At 33.6% G+C, this 7,347-nt stretch overlaps 1 pseudogene; it reads left to right on the forward strand.

Moving 5' to 3' along the window:
- LOC18594489 lies at positions 3,318–7,007 on the forward strand (annotated as a pseudogene).

The raw sequence follows: 7,347 nt of genomic DNA on the forward strand, positions 1-7,347 counted from the left end.
TCCTAACCAATAGATTAAAACCTATTCTTCCGATTACTATTTCTAAAAATTAGAGTACCGTCGTACCAGGAAGACTAATTTCAGACAATGTGATTGTTGCATATGAAGTTATTCATGCCTTGCATAATAAACATCAGGGTAAGGTAGGCAATTTTGCTTTAAAATTAGACATGAGCAAAGCCTATCACAGAGTGAACTGGCTTGTGTGAAGGAGATAATGTCGAAGATGGGCTTTGCCGGTACTTTTGTAGAAATGATATGGAGATGTGTGACCTCGGTATCTTATTTAGTTCTTATAAACGGTGTGCCAAGCAACACATTTGTGCCGATGAGAGGATTACACCAAGGTGACCCTTTTTCTCCTTTTCTATTTGTAATTGTTTCTAAACCTTTATCTGGCTTACTTAGTATGGTTAACCTTTCTAAAAGTATTTCGGGCATAAATTTATGTCTAGAAGGTCTGAATATTACTCATCTGTTATTTGCGGAAGATAGTATGATATTTGGTAGGACTTGTAGACAAAAGGTTTGTGTTTTGCAAGCCATTTTTATGAAATATGAAAAAGCTTCAGGACAGAAAATAAATACGGAGAAATTGGCTTTGCTATTTAGCAGGAATACTTCAGAAGAGGATAGAGAAATGGTGAGGAGATTTGTTGGTATTGAGACGTCCACTAAGGAGGAATGTACCTAGGGATGCCATTAATTATAGGGGGTTCAAAAAGCAGATTTTCAATTTTGTGAAAGAACGGATTACGAAGAGGATCACAAATTAGAAAAATAGATTACTTTCTGTGGCTTGGAGAGAGATTCTCATTAAAGTAGTGGCACAAGTAATCCTAACATACGTAATGAGCTGTTTTAAGCTCCCTGACTCAACTTGTCAAGAAATTGATTCAGTGATAACTCAATTTTGGTGGAGTGGCAATAGTAAAGATAAAAAAAATTCACTGTAGGAATTGAAAGTCATTGTGCTCTTCAAAATTCATTGTGGGGTTGGGCTTTAGAGACATCAATAGCTTCAATTTGGCAATGCTTACTAAACAGGACCGGCGACTACAAATGGAAGAGACAACTGTTGCGTTTAAGGTTCTCAAAGCAAGATATTTCCCAAGAACTGATTTCATGAATGCTTCAATTGGATCTAATGCTAGCTACTCATGGAGAAGCCTTAGAGAAAGTCAAGAGGTAGAAAAAAAAGGTCTACTTTGGAGAGCAGGAGATGGGAAGGAAATTAATGTAAGTCAGGATAATTGGATGCCATATGATTCGCCTAGATCGATTATGAGGTTTGAATGTGTAGTAGAAAACGAGTTGCGGGTTTCAGAGCTGATCATTGAAAGAACAATGACATGGAATGTGGAAAAAAATAAATAACATATTCCTTCCATATGAACGGGGTCTCATTTTGTCAATACCTTTGAGCTTTAGAAGGCCTTGAGATACGCAAGTTTGGTTTTTCAACAACCATGGGAGGTGTACGGTGCAATCGGGTTATAGACTAATCCAAGCTACTTCTCTGAATAATGTAGCGGGCTGTTCAAATGGTAATCATTTGGGACTTTGGAAAAAGATCTGTCAATTAAACATTCCTAGGAAAATCATTTTGTTCCTGTGGAAAACTATTAACGGTATTCTTCCAACACGGAAAGCACTGATTCAAAAAAGAGTAAATGTTGAAGGAAACTGTCCTAATTATGAAGATAAGCTGGAAACGGAATACCATTGTTTGTGTTGTTGCCCATTGGCAATGGCTGTATGGATGATATCTAAATGGGGATTTCGACATCTAGAAGAAAATTTCAGAACAATGATAGATTGATTGCAACATTTATGTGATATAATGGAGAAAAAGCAACTTGAAGAAATAATGGTGGTTTTACGGGTTGTCTAGAAGGCTTGAAACCCAACGATTTTTAAAAATCAAAAGCTGCAACCGATACAGGTGTTGGAAATTGGCATCAACACTCTATCGCAATACATGGATGGATGTTAATAAGGCACACGGAAGCTTGTCTCTTCAGCAAACAAAGACGGTAAAATGGAGTCTCCCAAGGGTCTATAAAATGAACGTGGATGCGGCAGTAGTTGGGAATGATGATGAGAAGAAAACGAGTGCGGGCTTTGTAGTCAGAGACGAGAATGGAAAACTGATTCTTGATGGTGCTGTTAAATTGAATTTTGGAACCTCCATTGAAGAAGCTGAATCTTGACTAATATTCATCTTTAGAAAATAAGGCAAAAAAGTTCGGAAAAACTTATACAGGATCTTTACTACTTGATTAAATTATTCCCCAAAAATATTTTATATTCTTTTTATGTCCTTTCTATTTCTGGATTATAGAATTTTCTAGACATGATAAAAAAAATTTGTACTTACATTCTTTTCATTTCACCTCCTTTTTTTTTTTTTTTACACTTTGCTAATTTCATTAAAATTTTCACTTTATTCTCATTGTACATTTGAAAAAAAAAATCTATAAATGTGACTAATAATAATATGAAAAGTCAAAAGCATATATTAAAGAAAAGAGTTTTTAGTTAGAAAAAATGAAGGTTGCGTAAAACGAGAAATATAATAAATGTTAATATCTTTTTAGAAAATCAAGAAATTTGACGAATTTCATCTCAACAGTTGGAATTTGAAATGAAAATTTGAACCCTCCAAAATCTCCCATCCAAATTCCAAGGATTTTTATTTTACCAAACAACATAATTTGAAATAAGGTACATAAAAAAATTAAGTTAATTTGTGAAATATAACTTGAAATCTATAACATATTTAAAACGATATTTCAATAGGCATCCTGAGCGACCATGTGGAGGGCAGAGAGAGAAACAGAAAAGATACTGAGCAAAAAGAGAGAAAGAGGGTGCAAAGAAGTCAGAGTTTGCTACGTGAAAAGCATTTATAGAAACAGGGAAAAGATGTTGACATATAGAGAGGGTGCAAAGAGACCCGTGTGCAACGTACGGGTCATATTTGAGAGACATTTAAACAAAGCTTGTGAAACCTGTTTGGGTCAATGTCACCTATTTAATGTTTGTTACTTTTTTGACTCGCAAGTAACCTATGTAAAGTTTAACACATTATATCCACGAGGTGGACCAACAATTCAACACTTTCCGAGTACTTTACCGCCCGAAAAAAGGACTCTCCTTTTATTTGTTGCTTTGGGACCAAATGGTTGTTTGCATACCGACAAACATTTCAATGCTTCTATATATCCTTGACTTAAAACGTTGTCAGCCTCAATCTCGGTTCTTCATTGCCAAACTTCAGGATGCTAAAAGCACAAGTTTCGTTGTTTTGGCTTATGGCCGTTGCTTTACTTCTATTCCTTGATCTTTGCATCGCTAGACGTGAAATTAGTAAAGCTTGTGGCTCTTCTCACTGTGGAAATGTTACCGTCAGTTATCCTTTCCGACTAAAAAGCCAGCCTCCCGGGTGTGGTCTTCAACTGGAATGCAATGATAACAATATCACCACTTTGGCCTTGGGTACTCTGAAGTATTACGTTCAAGAGATCTTTAACGAAAATCAGGCAATAAGAGTTATGGTTATGGATGAGAGACTGAGCAGTGACGATTGCTCCTTTCCTCCTCCTCTTCGTAGTTCCTTCGATTTTATTGGAACTGAAATTGGAGATGCACTTGTGGTTCACACACACCATCTTATTTTACAATTTCCTAATAGCCTTTTTTATGTATCTAGTAAATTGCACAAGACCAATGAAATCTTCTTCCTACGTTGATGCCTCTCGTTGCACCAATAGCTCGTCCCATCCAACTTCCTGCTTTTATTTTTTAGATGAAAGAACACCGCCAGGAGATTTCAACCAGTCTTGCATAGTCATAGCTCAGGTTCCATTCATGTTCGAGAATATTATAGGCTTGTCTACTTCGGATATCTACGAAAAGCTATTACTGGGCTACGAAATAACATGGAGAGACTCCGATGGGAGGTGCCCCTGGCACTGGTCCGGGTGCGACAACAAGGTTTCATTTCAAGATATGTAAGATTTTTATGAGCCTTTGTGTTTTTTGAGCCGTGTCATTCATATTGGGTAAATTTTATGTTTTTTTTTTTGTTAATTTGGGTATTTTTATTTTATTAATGACCAATTGGTTTTAAGTTTGGTGCATAACATGCTAGTATACTCAAAGTTTGTTATGTTCTTATTGTTTGTTGTTCCTTATAAGTTTGTCTAGGAGGTATGCTCGTTTGTTTGGTTCGAGGGTTTCCGATGATCCTATGTTCAATTAAATATAGGTTAGATACTTAACATTATTTTATTATAGTGAATTTGGTTGGATAGTAAAATTGTGATTTACGAAATTATGGCAAACAAGTTATTTTTTTGAAAAACTATAAGAAAAGTTTTTGTCTCACCGACTTCAATTTAATCTGGAAAATATCTTTTATTATGTGAACTGTGATCAAAATGACAATTTATTGCTCAACTAATTCAAATTCAGCTTCATGTTTTATCATGCAAATAATCAGTTAATAACTTTTATATAGACTATTTTTTTTACCTGCTACTTTGCACTTGAACTAAATTGTATGTCAAATATTATATATATTTAAAGACATACACACGAACAAAATTTTCACTTAGTTATAAATATGCTATCTAGGCTGCCTTTCAAAAAAAAAAAATGCTATCTAGATAATTTGCTATCTAAGAAATTAAGTTTGATAAGTGTAAAATCTTGATAGGAATTATTATTGATAATTAAGTTGAGAGAATAAAAAGTAGTGAGTTGGTTAGGCCATAACTTTATTTGAAAATTAGGAATAGGAGAATTAATATTTAAATCTAGGTTTTACTCAAACTGTTGTTTAAATTGAAAATTTTGAACTCATTTGTGATCATTGTTAATTAATGATGTTCATACCAAATTTTATTACTAAAATATGATGTCAAATTGATCCTTGATATTTTTTATCATAGATATATAATAGTAAAATTTACTACAAAACATAATGTTCTATAACACCTCTATTGATTATTTAAAAAAAAAAAAAACATAGTTTTTCTTATCCTCTTCGACTTGTCATTTTTCTTTTACATCCTCTTCCTTTTAATTTGATGTGTTGAATAATCCAGATTGGCACGGTTGCTGTATAACTTGAGAATCTATGTGGACAGCTTTGAATATTTCCTTTTCCACGGCGACCTTTACCCTGTATACCATGTGCCAAATAGTACGCTTTCCAGAATTCGCTAAGTACTAATGTTGTTCTTGGATTTGCCTTTCCACTTCTTGAATTAATAATTATATTTTTCTTTTTGTCTTGGTATTTTCTGCAGGAACTTATATTATCTGTCTTGCAATAACAGGTAATTAATAAGTTTTAGCCTTGCGTTTGTATATACAGAAAATTGAGCAATATCTGAAATTTCAAATTTAAGATAAAAATAATAAAAGAGATTACACAAGCCCCTTCATTCTAAAACTCAAAAATTTACGAAACTCTTTGAAATGGATTGCTTATTTGAATAAGAAATAAGAAAAATAAAACTTGAATAATATGACTAACTAAATAATTACTTAATCGAAATGGATTGCAAAGAATTGTTTTAATTTTCTTGTAAAAAGCTTATGGAGAACTTAGTTAGAGATTATCGATTGTACTACCAAGAGAACGGGCCTGTCAACCAATAGTATATACTACGAAGGGAGCATTAAACCGTTAGATTCATAGACTTTTTGAGGGCCCAATAGTTTTTTTCTTCTTTTTTTTTTTTTAATCTGTTAATGCTTTTTGGTCTTACTTAAAATGGGAATCTGGTATTTTCATTATGTCAAGTTTCTTGGGACAAGAGATATATAAGATATGTTGCACGAAATAACTCAATTTTACTTGTATTTATGTATTGCCTACATTCAAAATACTAATGTATTCCTATATACTTTTTTTTGTTAAAAAAAAAAACACAGGAATTATCTTATCACGAATGTTATTGGGGATATCTTGCTTGCTTGCACTTGTTACATACACATTTCGAAGGAGACATTTATGTGCAGATAGTACAATTGAAGAGTTCCTTCAAAGTCAAAATAACTTCTTACCTATTAAGTATTCTTATTATGAAATGAAAAGAATAACTAATGGTTTCAGAGATAAGTTAGGTGAAGGGAGTTATGGTTCAGTGTTTAAAGGAAAACTTCGTAACAACCATTTTGTGGCAGTAAAGTTGTTAGGCAATTCAAAAGCTAATGGGCAAGATTTCATTAATGAAGTTACAACAATCGGGAGGATTCATCATGTTAATGTCCGGAAACTCTTTGGATTTTGTGTCGAGGGATCAAAACAAGCTCTTATCTATGACTTCATGCCAAATGGATCTCTAGATAGAATCTTATTTGCAAGAGAAAATAAGATCAGTTTAAGTTGACAAAAAATGTTTGATATTGCACTTGGAGTAGCTCGAGGAATTGACTATTTACATCGAGGATGTGACATGCAAATTTTACATTTTGATATTAAGCCACATAATATTCTTCTAGATGAGAACTTTAACCCAAAACTTTCGGATTTTGGTCTTGCAAAATTGTATCCAGTAAAGGATAGTACTATCTCTCTCACTGCAGCATGAGGTACATTTGGATATATTGCTCCTGAGGTGGTCTACAAAAATAGTGGAGGCATCTCATATAAAGCTGATGTTTATAGTTTCGGGATGTTGTTAATGGAAATGGTGGGTAGGAGAAAAAATTTGAATGCATTCATTGAACAATCAAGTCAGATATACTTTCCATCATGGATTTATGACCGATTTGATCAAGGAGAGGACTTAGAGTTGGGAGATGTTACAGATGAGGAAAAGATAATTGTCAGGAAGATGTCAATAACAACTTTTTGGTGTGTACAAACGAAGCCTATTGATCGTCCTTCAATGAACAAAGTCTTGGAGATGCTGGAAACTGATGTTGAGCTCCTCGAAATGCCTCCCAGACCTTTTCAACTTCCTTCTGAAGCATCAACTTCATGTTAAATTAGTGTAAACTAGTGAACGTGTATTTCATTATGTCACCCATGTAGTTTTGTAATTTTATGCCTAGCGACTCATAATTTATCATATAGTTTTTATAAGATACTTGTGGAAAACGATATATGCATAAAAATTTTTTGATAAAAGAAATGCGGTTGGTCGATCAATTTCCATTCAGTGAGCGGTATAATTAAGTTTATGCCCCATTTAAGGCTAAACCATTTTGTTCTACAGCGTCAAAGGTTGTCTGCCGCTCAAGAAATTAAGGTCTCCTTTCAAGAAATTGCAGCCTAGATGCATGTGAATAAAATCTATGTTTTTATTATTGTTTTTCTCAATTTTT

This window comes from Theobroma cacao, chromosome 7 (genome assembly GCF_000208745.1).
Source record: "Theobroma cacao cultivar B97-61/B2 chromosome 7, Criollo_cocoa_genome_V2, whole genome shotgun sequence".
In the NCBI taxonomy this organism is placed as follows: Eukaryota; Viridiplantae; Streptophyta; class Magnoliopsida; order Malvales; family Malvaceae; genus Theobroma; species Theobroma cacao.